This window comes from Canis lupus, chromosome 18 (assembly GCF_048164855.1).
Source record: "Canis lupus baileyi chromosome 18, mCanLup2.hap1, whole genome shotgun sequence".
In the NCBI taxonomy this organism is placed as follows: Eukaryota; Metazoa; Chordata; class Mammalia; order Carnivora; family Canidae; genus Canis; species Canis lupus.
The window spans coordinates 7,712,619-7,736,073 of NC_132855.1; the positions used below are offsets into that span (position 1 = coordinate 7,712,619).

General features: G+C 34.8%; 1 long non-coding RNA gene across 1 annotated transcript; it reads right to left on the reverse strand.

Annotated features, from left to right (window-relative positions):
* Positions 1-8,954: 8,954 nt before the first annotated feature.
* LOC140609436 (uncharacterized) lies at positions 8,955-23,435 on the reverse strand. Its single transcript, XR_012011270.1, has 4 exons — positions 22,992-23,435; positions 18,531-18,652; positions 11,673-11,829; positions 8,955-9,208 (listed from the first exon to the last, which is right to left on the reverse strand). It is a non-coding gene; the product is annotated as an uncharacterized lncRNA (long non-coding RNA).
* Positions 23,436-23,455: the final 20 nt, after the last annotated feature.

Here is a 23,455-nt window from a genome sequence, read left to right on the forward strand (position 1 = left end):
TGGGAAACACACCAATCTTGTCTCATATTTCTCTCCATTAAGATAATCTGAGAATTAAAATTTGACAATATTTCACCAATGCTAAGGCCTTTTTGTATACAGTAGCAAATGTTTTAAATATTTCTTCATTTGAAAATTTTGTATCTTTTAAACTGATTTTCTTTTTTTTTCCAAGTTTTTATTTAAATTCAAGTTAGTTAACATACAGTGTAATAATAGTTTCAGGTATAGAATTTAGTGATTCATCACTTACATACAACACCTAGGGCTCATCACAATAAGTAAACGGGTTTCAATAGGAATTAGTAATTTAATAGATTTTTAAATGTAATATTTTTAAGAAACTGAAATATCTGATAAAAATGTTCATATTTGAATAAAATTCTGTGCTTGCAGGGTTAGAGAACATTAGTTGTCACCAAAATGCTGTGTACTCAAATTTCAAATTCAATTTTTGGGCCCTGTTAAAATAATCACAGGAATAATCTCTGATAGTTTATGACTAAAGGGCACAAATGATAAACCAAACTAATTAAATCAGTAATCATCTTTTTTTTACCCAATGAAATAGACTAATACGGGCTATTCCTTTGATAATGCTGGCCAAAATATCTTATTGTTTCCCAAGAATGAAATTTCAGTCTGAAGCATCCAGTTAACCTAACCTTTCCTTTAATTTGCAAATTACCTGTATCAGTCACTCTTTTATTTATCTCTTCAACAGTTTTGAGTGTGTGGGTAATACATCAGGCTCAGGAGAGTAGAAATAGTTAAGAGTGGTCCTTATGCTGGAAAAGATCATAGCCTCATAAGCAGTACTAACAGGAAGAAAAAGTATACCCACTTAATAAGGCAAAAAAGACTTTACAGATTAATTTTCAAGGTAACTAACCAAATTTAAAATAACTTCTTTGGGTTGGGTTGCTAGCCTAACTCTCTAAACTGATGTTTTAAATGGCTTCGTTTCCTGTAGGTGTTTAGTAAAGGTAATATAGGGTAAGGTTTGGGAGCATGGAACCTGGAGCCAGACATGTGGGTTTGAATCCCAGGTCTAATCCTTATGAACAGTGTGACCTTGATCTTATCACTTAACCTCGTTGGGTCTCCATTTCTTCACCTGCAAAATGTAGATAATAAGAGTACCTCACCTCACAGGCAGCAGCAGGGTTTCACAGCAAAGCACTCAGAAAAGTGCCTGACACAGTATAAATTATAGAAGTGTTAACTATACCAGGATAAATAAACCATTCAAATAAACCATAATTGTAATTATAATGTGATACATGATAATTATATATATATATATATTATATAGATATCTACATGCATAGATGTAGAGATAACACGGGTGACAAATGAATTAGTGTCATAGTACTAGTAAACTGAAAGTTATGTCATAGATGAGGCTCATACTGCTTGTACTGAGATTGAAGCAAAAACAAGACTTCCTCCTTTGTCTTCTCACCAAAAATTACAACTTTACCTTTTTATAATGGCTATGGGTTGAAGCAAAGCTGTGTTGACTTGGACTGGCATATTTTAGTAATCACTGTGGTACTCCATAAATACTGAGGATACAGGAAGGAAAGATGTAAATCAAATAGAATAATTCCTAGCCACAGACATTTAGATTTTTAATTAACTAGATTCCATAGGAATTATTATCTAGCACTACAACACTTAGATCTATTTATAGAGCTTAAAAAATAAGTTCTACCACTCTGAATCTAATTTAGGGCATATGAAAATTCTTGATGTCTTAAAAAAAAAACCTCAGAGAAATAGAGCAGCCTCCCTTATTAAAATAAATACTAAGTCTCCCATGATTTCAGTCAGGTAATGTTTCACTATTAACAAAATTGACTTTTGTCTCAATGGGACGAAATAAACAGAGTGGCTAGTTCCTAACTCCTGCTATATACAAAAATATTTAATACATGGTTAGGCCTTAAGAGTTCAGGAAGGCAGGCATTCCTGGCAGCCAGTGGTGTTGATAACTGAGCAACTCCAAGTAGGAAAACATAAAAGCAAAAGGAAAAGCTCAAAAGGAAAGCAGTCTAGGACTCCTCTCAATGAAGAATCTCCATCTTGGTTTTTAATTGCTAAATTATTAGCAAGTGTTGTTTAAATTCTTATCATGTGCTGTTTTAATAAGATAGACTTTCCTCAGGAACTTATTTATTTTTAACTACATAAAATTCATAAAAGCATTATTTATTTTATTTGCATACCTTCTTGCAATTTCTTAAAGTAATAATACATATTCTCTATTACTCTAGCTATAATTTTTCCTTTTATATAATATTCCATTGGAAGAATATATCACAATTTTATCACTTTGTGGGTAGACATTTGGTTTTTTTTTTTAAAGATTTTATTTATTCATTCATGAGAGACACAGAGAGAGAGAGAGGCAGGAACACAGGCAGAGGGAGAAGCAGGCTCCTTGCAGGGAGCCCGATGTGGGACTGGATAGACACTCAACCACTGAGCCACCCAGGTGCCCCCATTTGGGTTGTTTCTAGTTTTATTTGTTTGTTTGTTTGTTTTTATACACAATTTTTCTATAATTATGATGAAAGCATAATACTGAAGGGATAAAATCAAGGGGCATCAGGCTATATGATACCACTTGCATAAAGTTCACAAACAAGGAAAATTTTGTGATATTCTGTTTGGAGGTATATGCATATATAAAGAAAATTATTTTTTGAGTAACAAAATGTTAAACATAAAATGAATGAAAGTGATTACTGCTAGAGATAAGATGGAGGGAAGCACACTGACTTTTCAGTATTTGTAATATTCTTTTAAAAATATGTTTATGGTGAGTTCAGGAAGATCCCTTTCTATTTTTATTAATTTATGATAGTCACACACAGAGAGACAGAGAGAGAGGCAGAGACACAGGCAGAGGGAGAAGCAGGCTCCATGCACGGGGAGCCCGACGTGGGATTCGATCCCGGGTCTCCAGGATCGCGCCCTGGGCCAAAGGCAGGCGCCAAACTGCTGCGCCACCCAGGGATCCCCAGGAAGATCCCTTTTTAAAATATGCTTTATAACTTTTGTAATATTTTTGAGTTCAAGAAGGTGCCTGTTTAAAATATGCCTTATATCTTATGTAATATTTTATATAAAGTGTAAATCTTTTCAAAATTAGAAAATATATTATTATATTTGTTCTTCAAACCAACTCTGTGAGGCAGGCTGAATAGATTACAACTGCCCATGTTTTACAAAGGAAGGAAATGATATTTGAGTAATTTACCCAAGGTATAATTGATGGTAAATTTTGGAGAAGGACTAGAAACTTCTCTTCATTAATCAATCAATCAATCAATTAATTCAATACACATTTCCTTCATTACTCCTCCTCTCTGGGAAAGGCACTACCATCCATCTAATGCCTCAGCTATTACCTAAGAACCATTCATAATGCTCCCATCTCTCTAGTTCTACAACTAGTTACCAACTCCTACTAATATTATCTCCTTAATAGACTTAAGTCAGTTCCTTTCTCAGGAACTATTCCCTATTCCCTATTCCCAGGGGCATGACCTTATAGGTCAATCTATCTTCATTTACCCTCAGATTGAGACAACCACCTTCTTACCTTGTCTCCAGTCAATTACTACAGTCTTATCTCAATCAAATCCATTGTCAGAGGGAAAACCAGAGTGCCTGTTTTCACATGTGACTCTGGCTTCCATTCCTAATATTTTTTTAATGGCTCCATATTCCCTCCAGGATGAATTTGATGCTTCTCATGATGGCACTACAAAGCCCTCCACAGCCTGGCTCCTGCTGATGCCTCTAGATTGGTTTCTTACTATTCATTCCATCAGCTCATGCAATACACTCCAGCTACTTGCTGGTTTCCAGGACACAGACTCTTTTAAAGACAACTCACAGGCCCTGGAAATAATTCCTTTTGGAAATCTACATTTTAAGTTATTTTAAGTTCTGAAATACTTCAGTCAACAAAATAGATAAGTTCCTACTTTTGTAGAGTGTGTATTCTATTTTTTAACTATATTTTCCAATAATTAATTCATGATTGATTTAATTTAAAATTTCTCCCTTTTTATATTACAGAACCAAAGAAAAAAAAAGTTATTTTAGGTCTCAGACATTTTTGCCACCCTTTGAAAGCTCACAGTGCTGGGTAAAGTAGCCCAGTTAAGATACTATCATCACTCCTTATCCCCAAACTACTTTACACATGCTGCTCCTTGTGCAATTTTCTATACCATTCCCTACTCCTTAAAACCCAGTTGAATTTATTTACCTAGCTAACTCTTATGTGTCTTTCCAGAGGAAACTCAGACTCTTCTATTGCCAGACATCTTTCCCTATCTAATGCACCAGCCCTATCCCCAAGTCCAGAATAAATCCTTTAAATAAAATGGTATCATATTGATTTCCTGTTTGAAATCTATTGGCATTCTATCATGCTTAGAACAAAATCCAGAGTCCTTACCATTATTTTTACAAGATTTTATATGATTTGGCCACTGGCTAGCTTTCTTAGTTCATTTCCTTCTAGTCTTCTTATTCCTCCCTCTGTTCCGGTTACACTGGCCCTCTCAATGTTTTGACACATGCCAAATATGCTCCTGTCGCAGGACCTTTGCATTTGCTATTGTCTCAGCTTGAAATGCTCTTCTTCACATATTAGCATGACTTGTTTCCTTACTTCATTCTAAAATCTGCTCAAAGGACTTTCCTGTTACTCTTTCTTCTGTCCAGACTTAAAAAAAAGAAAAAAGATTTCCCACTAGCCCACTCCAGTGCCTGATAATGCTCCCCTCTAGTTCCCCCTAAACTGAGTCCTATTTCGCTACTTTATTGCAAGAGTCATGATCCCTGTCAATAGGGATCCCTTACAATACCTTATAATAGCCTTAAATACAACCTTCGTAGCTTAACTTTTTCTAGTGCAATTTTCCTTTGATAGTTCTTGTCCTGTGCCTTTGTTCTCATTCAGTTTCTGTTGTCCTTTAACATAATAGGAACCAATGTGTTCATTTCCTTTACAAAGGCAAGTATCAAACTTGTATCATGGTAAGAAAATAAACTTCTTGCAGACCTCCAAACCTATGGAAACATCTTTTTATTTAAAATGTATACACAAAAAAGAAGTTTATAACTGGTAATTTTTGATAACAAAAGATTGTCATCAAGATAAAAACACAAACTTGAAATATTATTGTGGAAATTTCGACTTTGAGATTGTCTGTCCTATCTCCTTTTAAGTTTTCCAGAGATCCTGGGGAAACGGTTTGAGAAACTACTTAGAGTCAGGATCAACTCTCTTCCTGGTGAGATAACTATTTTTATGCAAAATAGGTGATAATAGCTCACTTGAATCTTATTTTATTTTTATTTTTTTAAAGATTGTATTTATTAAAAAAAAAAAGATTGTATTTATTTATTTATTTTTAAAGATTTTATTTATTTATTCATGAGAGGCACAGAGACATAAGCCAAGGGAGAAGCAGGCTCCCTGTGAGGAGCCTGACGCCGGACTCGATCCCAGGATCCTGGGATCAGAACCTGAGCCAAAGGCAGATGCTCAACCACTGAATGACCCAGGGGCCCCTTATTTATTTATTTTAGAGAGAGAGAGAGAGCTTTTTAGAGCATGAGAAGGAGGAGGGGCAGAAGGAGAAGCAGATTCCCCCCTGAGCTGGAAGCCTGATGGGATGCTGGGCTCCATCCCAGGACCCCAGGATCATGACCTGAGCAGAAGGCAGGCACTTAACTGACTGAGCCACCCATGTGCCTCTCACCTTGAATTTTAACCTTCTATTTTGAATTATGTTTTAATTTTCTATTTTAAAGAAACAGTGCTTTAAGAGCCAAAAAAAAAAAAAAAATGTACCAGAGAATCACTGACCCACAGAGAAAGTTTCTGTTAAAGAATCCTAACTTTTAACATGTAAAGCTAAAATTTAGGATTTCATTTATTTATTTATTTATTTATTCTCTGATGCACATATGTAAAGCTCTATAATTTTGCCCTCTAAGTGTGTGAACTTGGCCATTGATGCAAACTTTAATCAGCCTCTCTGCTCTCCTTTTAGAAAGGACTGACTGTCTATATCAAATGGCCTTGATGTGTAATGACTGGCAGATGACTGTCTGGGATTACTGCATACTACTTACACAAATGATTTGCCCATATAGACCCAGCGATTCATGGTTTTAAGATAGAAATACGTCCTTGAATACTAGGAAAAAAACTACTAAAAGTTTGATTTTGCTTATAATGAATATTTTTATTTATTTATTATTTTTAAAAGATTTTATTTATTTATTCATGAGAGACACAGAGAGAGGCAGAGACACAGGCAGAGGGACAAGCAAGCTCCCTGCAGGGAGCCCGATGTGGGACTGGATCCCAGGATCAAGCCCTGGGCTGAAGGGAGGTGCACAACCACTGAGCCACCCAGGTGTCCCCAATATAATGAATATTTTTCAAAGCTGCTTCTTCAAAGAGAAGTTCCACCTGTGTCTTAATTAGTATAACTTTTATCAATATAGCATTTGTTTTTCTTTTTTTTTTTTGTGGCTCTTCCGTGTATAACATACAAATAATATATCTGAAAATTTACTAGGATGAACTATATAACATATCATAGGAATACATAAAACAAATGGTCAAATTCCTAATAGAACTTTTCTCTCTCAGATTCACGTTCATTCTTTTACAAATCAATTACTCAGGTTCTGAACAAAACAATAGAGATAGCTGTTTAATACTTTCTAGCTATTATTAATAATTTATAATTTAAAAGAAGCATAATGCATATATTATTTACAGAAATCTGGACATAAGGTGGGGGAATTTGCAGAAGTGTATCCAGAACCTAGGACTTTTTGTCAGAGAAGTAGCAGAAGCTGTGAGAGGCATGCAGGTGGGGCAGGAGGAGAATGTGACCACAGGAAAGAGCAAAGGCAACTAAAATTTATATTCTGTTCAGGATTGTGAAAGCCAAAAATGCACAGCTGAAGGAATTCCTGAGATACCAACTCCTGAAAGATTTGTGGATTTCAGGTTGTTGATATTAAATCTAAATACACTGGGATGAAATAGTTGGTGGATTTTTTCCCCCTTATGTAATTTTTTTTTGCATGTTCCTGCTCCATGTATATAGTATGTGATCCATAAATGTGGATTAACTAAAACACGAGAATCTTCTGTACCTAATTCTGTTAAAAAGTACACATGTGTTAGCTTTTCTACTCTGAAGAGAAAGGTAAAATCAGTGTCGTTTAAGGCAGCAGTGGCTTTAATGAGGGTGAGTCATAGCACTCAGGGAGGCAAACCTATTTATTTTTATTACACAACATGTTTAACTGGGACCATTTTAAAAAGGCCAAATGACAGACAGGGGCCAAGATTAGATGCATCCTCAGTAGACAGCTGGCATGCCCTGCCAGAACAAGGATTTAGAGGAGTGTAGCTGGTAAGAAATAGCCAACAACTGGGGGAAGGGGAAAGTGGAGAAAAATAAACTCCCTGAAGAAAGTGAAAAAAAAAAAAAACAGGTCACAGTAATTTCCCTCAGGACTAAAATGTGTGACATAGCTTTTGCATTAAATCAGAAATTTCAGAGTAAGAGGAACTAGGAAAGAACCTAAACCATGGGGGAATAATGTCGCTATTGTCTTTGGGAGGGCTCAAATAAAAAGTTACGGAGTCTTTTCCAAACCAACTAGCTTAATGGTGTGCTATTTCTCAAAAAGAACTTGCTTCTAGGAAAAAGGAATTAGGTTTGTTTTCCCATTTCACATTCAATTACACTAGTGAATTTGATAACTAATCAGCTAAGGTGCATATGATGAAACTTCTTGTACTGCAGCAAAAATGTATCCCAACACTTATCAGGTGACCTAATATTGGACACATGACATCATGGAAGCAAATGCATTTTTGGCCATTCCTAAAAGTTAGGATGCTGTTTCTAGCCTCTTCTAAAAATGGCTGTCCTGTCTATAGTTAGCCTTTCCGAGGATGCCACTTGCCTGCATTTAGACCAAGCAATAGTTTAATGTATACATTTGCATTTGGGCCTCAGGATCTTCCCTTAAACACATTTTACTTTTGTTTCCAGAAGCAATATCAAAAAAAAAAAAAAAAAAAAAGTTGCCCAAGTCTAAAACAAGTGAATAGCTCCCCAGAAATATATGCTATACTTCTGAGATGCATGAATTCTAAAAGAGTAAAAGGTTTCATGCGCTAAATAAACATAGAAAAGAATCAACGGCACCTTCTTGATCTGAACTATAGAAGCTGCAGGGGAAGTGGGAGTTGCAGTAGCTAAACACCCTGGGAGAGAGATGGGACTCTGGTGGAGATACTCAGGGAAAGGGGGAAAGAACTGATGCCTCTTTACTGTCAGGAACTAACACATTGCCTGGAACTCCATAAATTTCTGTTGAAATAATAAGGATGACTTTTGATATGGCAGTTATGAATAATTCTGCACAGTCCCAAAATTGCTACAGATAATTAAAGTTAACTTTAAAATCATACAAGAGTTTTCTAGTAAGTTGAAACTTGTGTAGTTATCTCAATACATTACATTTTGGAAGAAGAGGAAATAAAATTGGGAGAATAATATAAAGTGAGTTTTTAAAAATTAAAGCATAGAAGATAAGTTTATTACATGTTATGTGATGACTTTATAATTCATAACTACTTAAAGATAATTGCTTGATGACATACATCAAGTATACATCAAATATATAATATATATTTAACTAATATATATATTTAATATATAATACATATTTTTCAGTAATAATATAATACATATTTTAACAGTAAACAAAATGAGTCTTTATAAATTAAAAAATCTAAATAACAACAATATAATTCATTCCTAACAAACTGATACTCTGAAATACGAGTGCTATAGGTCAATTACTATATCAAAATACCAAGATTTTGAGAATATACATTTAATACATACAGCAATACAGTTATAGCGCAGAGTGTGATGTAAATGTGGGGAAAGATTTCCTTTAAAGAAATAATTTCAGGGATCCCTGGGTGGCACCGCGGTTTAGCGCCTGCCTTTGGCCCAGGGCGCGATCCTGGAGTCCTGGGATCGAATCCCACGTCGGGCTCCCGGTGCATGGAGCCTGCTTCTCCCTCCGCCTGTGTCTCTGCCTCTCTCTCTCTCCTCTCTCTGTGTGACTATCATAAATAAAAAATCAAAAAAAAATTTTTTTTAAAAATAAAGAAATAATTTCACAGTCACTCCGTGTGGATAAAGATGATTATCACAGCAGTCCCTCAATTAATAAGGAGAGAAAAAGAGAGAGAATTTAATTATTGTGCATTAACAACTTTTTAGTTTCCTAGGATGCTTCCAGAGAGAAGAGGTAGGAGAAGGGCCCAGAGTAAGGTAAACAGAGTAAGGAAGGAGAAGCACTCAGTATACAAGAAGAGAGGACCTAGGGAGAGCATCTCAATGAAGGAAAATGGCTAGGGGACGTGAAACACAAGGAATTTCATCTTGAACTAGAAGCTGTCTGGTATGCAATCCTGAATAAAGAAACCTTGTCTTTGTACTCAGAATTTCAGAGTTTGATAGAGACATCGTCATTTTTTAATCACAATTAAAAATATTTTGATATGTCCTTTCATCAAATGAGTTTCAGAGGAACAATTATATTTTTAACATATATTGCTTTGACACTCTGAAAACTTTTTATCATGGAAAATTTCAATAACATAAAAAGGTAGATATTCATAGAATTATCACCTGACTTAAATAACAATCAACTCATAGTTGATTTTGGTTTATAAACTCCACTGCCTGCCTGCCCTGACCTATTTTGAAGCAAATGCCAAATATAATTTTATTCATAAATGTTTCAGTGTATTTCTTTAAAATATAAGGACTTAAGAAAGAAAATCTCACCACAGCATTATCACACAAAAATTTTAACAATAATTTATTTTATTTTATTATTACATTATTAAATTACTGGTATAATTATCTACCTAGTGTTCAAATTTTCCTAATTGTCTCAAATATTTTTAATTTTTTTTTTATTTATGATAGTCACACACACACACACAGAGAGAGAGAGAGAGAGAGAGAGGCAGAGACACAGGCAGAGGGAGAAGCAGGCTCCATGCACTGGGAGCCCGACGTGGGATTCGATCCCGGGTCTCCAGGATCGCGCCCTGGGCCAAAGGCAGGCGCCAAACCACTGCGCCACCCAGGGATCCCTCAAATATTTTTAATGTCTTTCAAACTTTTACTCCGAAGCTTTCCTTTCCATCTCTCTTTTTTCCTGTAAATTTAAATGTTTATGAAAATAGGCTTTATGTCCATTGGAATCTGGATTTTGAATCACTAGAAAATAATAACAAAATTTTGAATTTTACCAATCTATTAGATGTGAAACTGTATCTCAGTGGATTTTAACTTATTATGTGTGATATTGAGCACCTTTTCATATATTTGAGAGCCACACGCCTTGATTTCTTTTTTTTGTGATCTTACTATTCATATCTCTTCTCTACTTTTCCAGTGTGTTGTTGATTATTTTCTTCTTTATTTTCAGAAGCCTTTTGTATATTAAGGATATTCTTTGTGACATAAATCACAAATAATTTTTGTCCTAGTTTGTCACTTGTCTTTTTATTTTGCTGTCAAGGTTGTGTGTATATGTCTATTTATGTGTGTCTTGATACACCAAATGAAAAATTATTTTTATGTAGTCCACTATGTTGGAGCCTACATAGTATAAAGAGCCTGACTCAAATCTCTCTTGTCTTACAGCCAAGTTGATTATTATCTCTGAGGTTTTTCTTCCTTTCTTTTTAAAATCTCAGCTTCATTGAGGTATAGTGAATAAATAAAATTATAAAATATTTAAGGTGTGCATCATGCTGATCTGATATACATATACAATGTGAAAGGATTCCCCTCTACCATTTGGTTAATTAACACGTCCATCATCTCACACAGTTCTCTCTTTTTGTGTATGAGAACAGTTAAGGTCTATTCTCATAGCAAATTTCATTATACAATAGTGTGTTATCATCCATATATGTTTACTTATTGAATGAATTTGGTAGGTTGACCCTCTTTACCTTGTAGAATTTTTGTGAGAATGAAATAAGTCTACCTGTGTACAACTCCATCATTTGCTGGCTATTATAGCTCTTGAACAGTTAAAACAACTGTTCAATAAATACTAGTTCTCTCTTCCCAACACCTTTTTTTGTACTATCTGTACACAACCTAATGGTACAGAATGAATCATAAATTTGCCTTGAGATTCTAGGAAGAATAGCTTTTCCTCAGGTAAGGTCAGTGTATGTCAAATACTGTCCTAGGAACCTGAGCTGCATCTCTTAACCTTTTCCAGATTATAAAAAATCTCCTTGGATTGCCAAAATGAACTGGGATATTTACTGGCTCTTATGAAGCATGACTTACCAGGTTAATTTAAGAGCTCAAGTGTTTCAGAGGACGTTTGTCAGTTGGATTAGAAACATCTCTACTAACCAACAGAACTTATCATAGCATTACCTGTCTCTATAAATAGAGATTACTAGGAGTAATGGAGAGAAATTAATAAGGTAACGATAAAAATAATGATGAAGATTGCTCTTCTGATGGATGCAAAAATTGATGTACCTTTCAAGGCTGCAAGAAGCTGTCGCTGATTTTGTGTGACAATGTCTGCTTGTAAGGAGACATAATATAAATGCCCACCATCCACTGTGTGCTCAAAAACCATTCATGAGTTAAGAAAATTGGATCCAGGCTGATCTGAAGATTTCTTGGAAATTATCTATAAGGAAAAATTCTTTTTCATAAAACAAATTAAGAAGGAAGGTATATATATATATATTATAGATATTAAATATAGATATATATTTAACTTCAGAAAATATTTATTTAGAGACAGTTATTAACACATATTTAAGAATGATGGAGCTAATCACATATGAATCCCTTCTCATTAAATTAGGTTTTGAAGGACCTTTACTTGAAATCCTCTTGTTAACAGTTAAACAGTAGTCTTCATTTTAGCCATTTCATTGATCACCATGGAATTAACCCCTCAAATTAGTCTGGATCAGTGTGGATTTACATTATAAACTACAAAAGTTGGTCTCTAGACATGACAGACATGGCAAAAGAAATTAACACTTCAAAACACTACCAATTTAGTGACCTACTTTTAAGGAAGATTAACCTATAGTGAGGATGTGAAACTAAATTAAATTCCAGTTAAATACAAATATTTTTCTTCACATACTGAGTCATCTGATTCAGACCCTGCAGGGTGCAGTGTTACCTTGCTTGGTGAACTGCATAATTATTTATAGAGTTTCTCAGCATTAAGCTTACCCCTTATCTAGCTTTACACAGGCAGTCTAGTTAGTGACTCTCATAGAGATATCCTGCTGCATAATATGGTCCCACATGGTAGGTCAGGGCCCAGATGCCCCTTTTTCCATTCTTTGTTGATGGTTTGAAAATATCAGGACAATGACTGCATGCCACATTGGTTTTATAATTCCTAATCTAATGTCTCTGCAGGGGGCTCTAATTCCATATAATGTGTATAAAACACAGAGATAAATGTTACTTATTATTGAGAATGGAGGTTCAAGGACCTATTGTGAAGCTTTGTACTTACTGATGGAATTCTAAAACTAGGTTATAAAAAAAAGGTCCTTTCTTGATGAAGCATTAATGATAAATAACAAGCCTTCAGGAGGCTAAAATACTTAACACTCAAAGACATTTCCATTTGAAGCATTTTAAGAATATGAACTAATGGAATGCAAATTGTATTTCTCATAGGGTACAATATTAGTTCTACGATGAAACTGATCCAGTGTTAATTGAGTGAAATCTTTTAAATTCTTAAAAGTAACAATTTGTGTGTGTTTTAAAGAGAATGACTTTTGACTTAGATAATGTATATGGTTGACATTAGGCCAATTAGACATGTTTCTTTTGCTTAAGAATAGAGGAAGAAAAAACTTCATAGAAGTATAATGGTGGGAACATTTTCTTACTGCTCAAAGTAGAAATGAATAGGGAAAAAACAGAAAGTGATAATGGTGTCATCTAAGGGGAATCCTCCTAGAGCCAGACAGAACTGGATAAAGTCCAAATTAAGTTGTCTATTTTCTCTGAAGGTCAAATATTATCCTAAAGATAGACTTAAGAGAATTCTTTAGGCTAACTAGGATGCATAAAAGTTTGACGGACTGATACCAGGCTGTCGAAGTACTAATTTTCAATTAGAAGAGGGACTATCATATGGTACTAGACTGTATTCTAGTATTGTGTTCTCTTTCTATAGTCAAGCTCTGTAGGTAAAACTAAATCAATCAGGAAGATGCTACTTCAGAGTAGAATCTGAATGAAAGGAGTTAAGTGAATCAAATATGGAATCGCCGCATTCTAAGGTGGCTTAACACACCCCTCTCAAAAAGTAAGGGGTCTGCCAATGGCACCAGAAATCAATAAAGTCCATCAGCTATCATCACCTCCATTCATCTCCACTGGGGGAACAGCCTTGACATTCGGATTGGAAATACCCGATGGCTAAGATGTGAGTTTTCTCTACCATACAGAATGTTTAACAGCAGCCTATATGACTTTCCATTTCTACACTGATCAATTGCTTTCCTGATAGTCATAGTTCCTTTGAATGTGTGTGTGCGTGCAATGTGTTTGTGTGTATAACTGGACTGGAGTTAAGCCTGATTGTGTGGCCTGTCAGTCATCCTGTCTCTTTCCAGTGACTGCTTATCTCTTTACTAATTCATTTCTTGTTGCTTTTACTATTTGCTTTTCCATGGACAAGTTCACTTATTTCCAAGATCTTTGAGGGATATCTATCTGTGTGTAGCCTCATACCAATTAATTGTTATTATACATTTTCTCTTATATAAAAAAAGAATAAATGATGTGGCAAAAAAAATGATGTGGCATAGAAAAATTCTAACAATTGATAAAACTGTTCTATTTCTTCAACAAATGAAGTCTTTTTAGTAGTGTTAAACAAATTTCCATTTGCTGGTGCAATGATTTATTATAATGAATAATTTGAATTATCTCTGGTTGCAACTATCTGTTGAATGACTACAACATCTGAGCACCACCCACATAAATCCTATATAAACATCATATGAGCTGACATATGACATCAGGGAAAGAATTTGAGATTTTTTCCCAAGCTTAGGCTCCATATTATCTCAACTTAGTCCTTTGTCCTTGTTTGTTTTAAATACTATGCTGTAAGCTTTATAACATTATTATGAAAACAAAAAAAAAATGCTATCTTCTTATTTCATATAAAAGAAAAAAAAGTTTAGTTTTAACCAGTAAAAACAAGCTATCCCATCTAATTTTTTCACAAACTGTGCTTCTGGGATTTGTTTGAAAGCATCAACTGGATGATGCTAAATAATGCTGCGTGAGTGAGGGCTTGGGTGTAGTACTTTGAATTACCTAATGATGTTTGCTTTAAGAAGAGTAACTCTGCTTTCTGAATTCTATTAAAAAATCAATTTGGTTGCTAAAATCAGGACTCTAATTTAAAATTTTTTCAAGACATTAGTCAATTCCTTTGCGAATAACTGATTCTTTATGGGCAATATAAGCACTTTAGAAGTTACCTTATTGAAACCACAATGATGGCTGGCAATGGAGTGCTTTCTTGCATCACCTCCAGTGTAGTAGACAGAATGCTGGACTAGGAGTTAACAGATCTAGATTTTAATCCTGACTAACCCTACGATTTCAAACAAATTATTTACTCCTTGTCTGTTGGTCTCTGTCATGGATTGAACTGTATCCCCTCAAAATTCTTATATTGAAGTCCTAAGCCCTAATACCTCAGAATATGACCTTCATAGAGATAGAGTCTTTACAGAGATAATCAAGTTAAAATGAGGTCTTTAGGGTAGACCCTAATCAAATACGATGGATGATTTTAGGAGGGAAAACTCAAATATAGACATACAGAAAACTATGTGAACATAAAAACAGGACAGAGGCCTGGATCAGATCTTTCCCTCATTACCCTAAAAAGGAACTGGCCCTGAGAACAATTTGATTTCAGACTTCTAGTCTTCAGAACTTTGAGACAATAAATTTCTGTTGTTTAAGCCACTCAGTTTGTGGTACTCTCTTACAGCAGCTCCAGCAAACTAATACAGCTTCTTCAATGCCAAAAGGCAATAATGAAATCATTCTATAACTGCCCTCCAGACCTTTATCTCTTTGTTTGTGAAATTATTCTCCTATCTCTATGCTGTTGCAATCATATTTCTGAAATGCAGATCTGGTCTTATCAATGTCTTGCTTAAAGTCCTTCACTGAAACACCTACAGAGTAAAGTCAGATTCACACCTCTGCATATGACAGACAGGGTCTTTTCATTGTCTGATCCAAAGTCACCTTTTTGGGTAGTTCTCGACCCCTAAGTACCATTGTAACCACTTTCTTCCCGGAGAAAAGTCCTGGAGAGTCCTGCCCTTTCCTTTAGTTTGGGAGATGGTGACCAAGTGCAAAGGAATTGTGGGAAGAGGAGCCTAGATGGCTTTGGAAAAGATTAAAAAGGAGAGGAGATGAAAAATGGGAGTAAGACACAAAAAATAGTAAAATCACATTGCCTCTGTGTAAAACTTCATTGATTAATGTTTTAGTCCAAACAAAATGAATTTGAAGGTATATATTTCAGATTTTTTCTGTTGTCTGGTGTTGCCAAAAATTTTTCAAACTACTAGTAGCATGAATGGCTGCTTTGTAAAACATTTTTAAAGTTAAAATTGAAGTATTTCATATATGAAAGCAGATACCTTAATAAAGCCTTTCTATATGCCCAGTCAAGACTAGTAAACTTTGCTCAATGTTGACACAGTACACTGTCTAAACCTCTTCTCCATCGTGCATTACAGGAGGCAAATATAGTCCTCTACCTCATAAGACTGTCAGCTAGCTATTTGAAGTCAAGGACCACATTTTAATTATTTCTTTCAATTTACTATACATAGCAAAATAAACCATGTTAACATAGTTTTTTTTAAGAAATTAAAGTATAAATAACTTTTTTAGAAAATAAAGTTATAGTATTATCATATACCAGCTGTTCATATACCACTTCAAAATATCTTGAAGGATCAAAAACTATCTTTAAATATAAAAGTCTCTGTTACTGCTCACCTATGGGAATGTCCACAAGAGAAGCAACCCAGTTGCAAGTCAGCCCCTGTTTCTTGGGGTTCACCTTTGAAATCAATGTTGTTTTCTTTTTTGCATAGCAGCCCTAAGGGCCCTGCTTTCAACTGTCACCGTGGATGACTGCCTTCTCTCTGAGATGCTCTTTATCACTACCACTGGCCATAATACTCCATGATGAATTTTGTTTGTACTATCCCAAACACACCTTCCAAATCCATCCAAATCCATTCTCCTGTGATCCAATAACCAATACAGACAGAAACTTGATTTTAGAGATAAAGGCGATAACCTGAGTGTACTTAGGGAGACAAATAGCTTAGTTCACAGCCTGTCAAGTCCTTTATATTTAGTATTGTGTGGCAATGCCTTTAGAATTTTAGGAGACTCAGTTATTATGTAATTATATCAAAAGGGAAAAATTATCAACAGCAAAAAAGAATGTAGGGAATAGGCCAAAGGATAGGGTTGGGAAGAGGTAAAGTGTGGAGGCTGTAAATGGAAAAAAAAAAAAAAAAGACAAGCCTCATAATTTGTCCAGGTCCTGTGTATATTTCTTGACTGCTCAAATGAAAATTAAATATTGGGGGGAGGATTATATTGAAGCAAAAACCCTCTGAATTTTAGCAGCTTAATTGGTAGCTTTCTAAAAACTGTAAAAGGTTTTAAAATTACAATTCCAAATTCTATGAAATAGAGTCATTTTAGTGCTTCTAGACCCTATTATTTTAAGTTTTAACTTTTTTTTCCTGAACTAAGTGTGGAAGATTAAGGTAACATAATTTGGCTCCTGGGTCAGCCTTGGCATTCTTCACCTTGCCCAGATGTATATGATTACATTTTCTATTATGTGAACCATGGGGACATATGGTATTTTCATCAAGAAGCGATGAAAGAAAACATCTTTAAGGAAGTTGAAAATATTGCCTAACTTAGGAAACAAGTTTCTGAGACTGGGTTTTTTTTTCTGCTTGGCTACCTGGAAGTCTAAGTGTAGCACGTGTGTGTGGAGTGTTGAGGGATATGGTATGGCTGGAGAACGGGCATGCAAACAAATCAACCAAAAATATATAACTCACAAGACTTGGTTGAATTCTAGATTGTTTATGACTTTCACAAAAAGAATATGGAAAGAAATGAGTGATACATGCAAAAACCAGCAAGTTTTATTTCTGAAAAACTCTGGCAAATAGTAAAGATACTTGTTAAAAAGTAAGACTGCTCAGTCATTTTCCAGTGTTTCTGGACTTAACTCTTGATGAACTGGAAAGCAGGCTGAAGACTGCAGCTGTTCTTGCCTCTGCACTTTGAGCAAAAGTTAGGCTTAAATTCTCCCCTCTGCTTAATGAATCAGGAATACAAATTGATAGAGATTAGCAGTCGCTTCCCACAGTGAAGTTTGAGTTCAGCCTTGACTATCCCATAGTTTTTCTAAACTGAGGACCCCGTGTGTGAATTTTGGTTGGATGAAGAATCACTATGTTCTTATAAAATGTTTGCTTTCCTTTTGGTGATCTTAGTGTATATGCTGGATTCAATATCCATACCCACATTCTAAGAAAAACAAAGTATAGGGTTTCAAAAATCAAAACACCTAAATAATTAAATGAGTGAGAGGGCAGTATTAAGAATATTTTAACCACGTATATATATATTTTTTTTTTTTGGTCTCTCTACAGCCAGGAGTAATTTTCCCCCTGAAAGTAAAATGCAACTAAAAGTTGTATCAACATTGTATCCATTTAACAAAATTGTCCAGGACCAAAGAGATGATGATCTCAGGTTCTAGGAAATAGTTTTCTTTAAGAATACATTTTAAAGAACTGATCCGTTAGATTAGACCTAAAGCGGGTCTACAAGGTAAAGTTAGTGTTGACATTAAATAGGAAATTTATTGTGATTTGACAGAAAAATCTAGAATTTTTTCTTTGAAAAGAAATTTTTACTCTTTGAAATCAAGTATTTTTCTATGAAGGAGAGAGAGTCATTAAGTACAACAAGAATATGGCTGAAGAAGTGTTTATCTTGGCAATCATAATTATGCTCTTATGTTAGCTACAAACACCAAGCACATTATCATTTGCATTTATTTATTTAAATAATCTAATCACAAATCTATTTCTAGTACTTTAATATGCAGGAGCCTTTTCTAAATAGAGCACTGGGTCTTCCAAATGGAAATACTTTTTTCATGTGCAGACCACTCTGTTACATTGCTCCTGAAATGATAGAGTAATTAGAAATCCAGCCCAATACAAATATTAGAACGTACATCAAAGTACTTACTTCAGATGGACGTATTCTCTGTGTTTTCTGGAATAGAAATCTGTCTTTTCTGGAATAAAAATCTCTGGAATATTATCTGTCTTTTCCTTCAAATATATTTTTCTTTCCTAAGAAGCAAAATGCTAGAAAATAAATAACATTGGGTAGAAGATTTATAAATAATGTGCCAAGAAATATAGAAAGGATTGAAAATCTTTTGGAAAAAAACCCAAATTTAAAGATAATAACCAAATAATTTTAAAAAAAGGAGGAAAATAATTTTCAAGAGTAAATATAAGAGGCATATGGAATTTAGTAGGAATAAAATTATACTGAAAAAAAAAAAAAAAACCCAGTAGGCATTCTCTGTGTTCAACATGCATTTGTCCTTACTGTATTCAATTTTAGTGACAGTTCCTTCTTTAGTACTTTTTAAAATGCCCATGCTTTTGTGTTCTGAATCTATGCCTGAGTTAATTTCTTGTTGATAGCAAGTGATGCTTATAAGCAAACATGGATAGGTCCTCTGCCCTGGTCTCATTAATTAATGCATACAAAGAGTGCATCCATTTTGATCTACTCACAATCTTGAAACCATTAGCTCATGAATAAGGCTCAGTTGTCTATTCAAATGCCCCCCCCCCCTTTTAGCAATACACTCCTCAGTGACATTCTTTTGAATAACTTTGTTCAAGGCACAAAATATGAACTAGTACAAAATGTGGAAGTTTATAGTAAGATTCATTCTTTATATGAAAGTGGTTTGTTTTAAGAAGGAATAGTTAAGGACTTGATAGTAACATTAAAGGAATATATTACAAACTACAGTGATTTTCTCAGCATAAAGTGAAGTGGAAATCTGGTATTTTTCTGGTAAATGTGACAAGGCAGAGATATCTGCAAATCTTGCTCTGTAAAATGTGCACTCAGTATAGTTTCAGAATGTATTTAAAATTATTCTTTTCTCACTCTACTAACTGAAATATTATTTTGAAGACAATTTCACAAGAAGTGTCTTCAAAATATAAATTCTTATAATAGAGACACTTGATTATTTTCTTGAGGAATATTCTGCATTTCACTGGAAAGGCAAAACTTCAGAGATATATTTTTTAAATATTTATAAAATTTAATTTATAAAATTAAATATGTATGTTATGTTATATGTAATTTAAAATATATTGAATACTTTATTGAATAAATATAAAAATATTAAAATAGTAATACTACTAGAGTAATATAGATCCAACTATATATCTTTCCAAAGAAAATAGATCATTAATAAACCCCAAAGCCATTTTTTAATGCTTATTATTTTCATCTCTTTATAGTGTTTGCTTTAATTTAGCAGCTCCTCCTATGTGAAATGCTGGCTTCCATGTCATTAGAACCCTTGCATTTTTTTGTCACTGTTCATCCTACATCTTTTGGGAAACACACATGCAAGTTCAAATCCTCTTTTTCACTGACAGCTCTGTTCATTTTTGTCTCCATTATCTTGGCAGCTTCTTTTCCTCCTCCTTCTTGACTTGTTTGTGTCCTAAGGGGTGCTTTCCTTGCACACAACTCACTCCTTAGTATTCTCATCACTCCTATTACCAGACCTAACCTGTGGCTACCAACCTATCTTTTATCTAGAGTTGAGAACAGCAACCTTTTTCTGAAAGGGCCAAATAGTAGATAATTTAGGCTTTTCAGTCTGCAGACCATACGGTCTCTGCCACAACTATCGAACTTTGTGGCTGTAGCACAAATGCAGCCATAGATAAAACAGGAACAAATGAGCATGGCCGTGTTCCAATAAAACACTGGAATCTGAATTTTATGCAACTTCCCCATGTGTTTGATCACATGTTAGGAGCCGAACTGTGTCCCCCCCCCCAAAAAAAATTCATATGTTGAAGTCCTAACTCCTAGTACCTCAGAATGCAGCTGTATTTTGAAATGGAGTCTTTAAAAGAGGTAATTAAATGAAAATGAGGTAATTATGGTGAGCCCTAATCCATTATGATTGGTACTCTTCTAAAAAAAAAGGAAATTGGGACAGAGAAATACAGAAGGAAGACCACGTGAAGACACGGGGAGAAGACAGCCATCTGAGAGGCCTCAGAGAAAACCAACCCTGCCAATGCCTTGTAGACATGTCAGACTTCTAGCCTCTGGATCTATAAGAAAATAAATTTCTGTTATTTAAACCACCTAGTCTGTGGTACTTTTTAATGGCAGCTCCAAACTGACACAACCTTTTATTCTTCCTTTGATTTTTCAACCATTTAAATATGGCAAAACTATTCTTAGCTCACAGGATGTACAAAAATGGGTAATAGGCCACACTGGGCTTCCTGGGCATAGTTTGCTAACCCCTGAGCTAAAGGTTTTTCTCAAGCTTCATTTTACAAAGTCGACTACTGCATTACTTCCTCAGATTCCTCAATTTCAACCTGTCTCAAGTAATTTGGTCATAATTTGGCTAATGCTTTCCCTGCCTTTGTGTTTCCTGCCTTGTTGAATAGAACCATCTCTGTTTAGTCACTTGCACCATAAACCTGGTAGTTATCCTAGATGCCCTCCCTTTCCTTCATTTCCCACATCTCATAAAGGACCATTCTTACTGATTTTACTTTGTATTATTTCCTCATCTATGTGACATCTTCTATCGCTTAATCTGTTGTAATACTGTGCAAATCTGTCCTGATCTTTAGCCTTACTGACCAGGCTACTGCCAGAGACACTAAGATCTAAATCTAATTATATTGCTCCTCTCCTTAAAATCTTTTAAAGCTTCTCTGATATCTAAAACCTAAGCTTCTGAACATGGTATACATTGTATTTCATGAGCTCTTACTTCATCAAATTCAGTCCTTGATGGACTCCTCTTTCAACAACAGTTCAAATGAAATACCATTTCCAGGAAGGGGCATGAGGTTACCCACCTCTCTGCCTTTATTTATTGCTTTTCTCATTGCAATACTTCCCCTCTCCCTCTTCACTCCTTGATCATGGGAACTAATTTTCTTCATTAGCTTTTGCACATGTGTGCAAATATATATATATATATATATATATACACACACACACACATAATCACACAGCTCTTTTGATCACTGTTGATTAATTAATATTATTTATGAAGAGCTTGCCTTTTGCTAAGCCTTGTGTGTGTTTATGTGTATAAATTTATGCACACAATATCTCTGCCTCTGGCCCAGCCAGCAGTGGTATTGCAGGTGTGGCAACTTTTAGAGCTGAGTTGAAGGACAACTGGATTCCAAAGAGTCTGGATCCAGGACTCCATCAGTTCAGGATGCATCCTAAAGCATCAGAGAAAGAGTCACTGTCTGTTTCTGCTTATTCCTTGCTCTGTAGCTTTTTTTAGGCCGTCATCACAAACCAGGTATGCACTGTCTTCTGTTTCCAATTACTTAAGCCCTATGTGCCTTCCAAGGCTCCTCAGAGCTGTATTCCTCCAAGGATCCAAAAGCATGTTGCCCTATTCCCGGATTTACTGACTATTCCCTTCTCTCCTGTAACATTTAACATCCCTATATTTAGCACTAACTTTAAAATTTTGTTCGGATTCTGAAGACCATCTTCCTTTTCCTCGTAAAATGCGCAGCTAATGATCACCTCAGCACATTGCCCAGGCCGAAGCACCATGTAGGCAATTGAAGGACCAGGCTCAGGAAGAGTCCTGTTTGGATCCCTCTTACAGCCCTGAGAGTATACGCTGCACTGCACACATACATTTAATATTTTTAGGGTCATTGAACTTTCTAAGAATTTAGAAGATAGTATCTCTCTTCTGAGAAAAAAAATGTGCACACACACACATGCCACCAACACACACAATTTTACATGTGATTTTAAAGATATATCAACCCCCACTTATCAGACTGTAAATTTCTTTGCCTACAGAAAATGTGTTCTATTTTTCAATACTTAGCATAGTACCTAGGTGCTCAATAAATCTTGTCTGAGATAAACAGAACTGAACTTAAGCCTTTGCTAGACTTCACATTTCCAATATTTGTATTCCATGCAGTACTTAGCACAGTGTCTTGGCTATAATAGTAATTTAATAAATATTTGTTGAATCAAATTGAATTGTGCTTTCTTTGTATCTCAGAGAAACACCAATTAGAGTGGTATAGGTAGATGGGGCTAGATAAATATTTAGAATGTCTCTTTCAACACTTAATCTTATTGTTTTAACATTCTACAGACTTGAATCCACTAAATTAAGTATATTAGTGTTAATAGATACACTTTTAATCTTTTTTCATGAAGTGTTTAAATTTTGAAGTATTTAGGTGTGAAGAAACAAAGTAGAATTCATTCTTCCTTTTATAAATGTCACTACATTCTATTTTGAGAATAATGTGAATAAGGACCAGGTCTCAGAATTCTAAAAAGAAGCATTTCTACCAGTGAAGGGAGAGTATGAGGCACCTTTTTCTTCCACAATCAACCCAAATGTCTCACCACTTAAAACAGATTCTCTTCTGCTTGGGTAGCAATCCTGTTCTTAGCAGTTTTTGGAATAATGAACAACCCTCTTCATAATGACAGAAGTTTGAGCCTTAAAAATAAAATAAATAATTAAAAAGGAGAAGGGAGAGCTGACTGATTGGAACGACACCAAATTTTTATTTTCAATGGCATTTGTAGCTGCTGGAAGTGACACAATTTGTGTCAGTCTAGGAACTCGAGGTAACCAAACATAAATTGTAATTGACCAAATTAAAGTCAGAAGAATTGTAATTAGTTCATTAAATAAATGATGTGGAGAATTTCCCAACTTAGCGATGAGATACAAAACAACAGACCATCTATTCAACAGAAAATAAGATGAAAAGAGGTAAAACGAGAATAAAAACCTAACTTTCTCTTCAAAAGGAAGCAAAGAAAAGACAATGGAAAGAAACATTAAAAAAAGGAAGATTCAA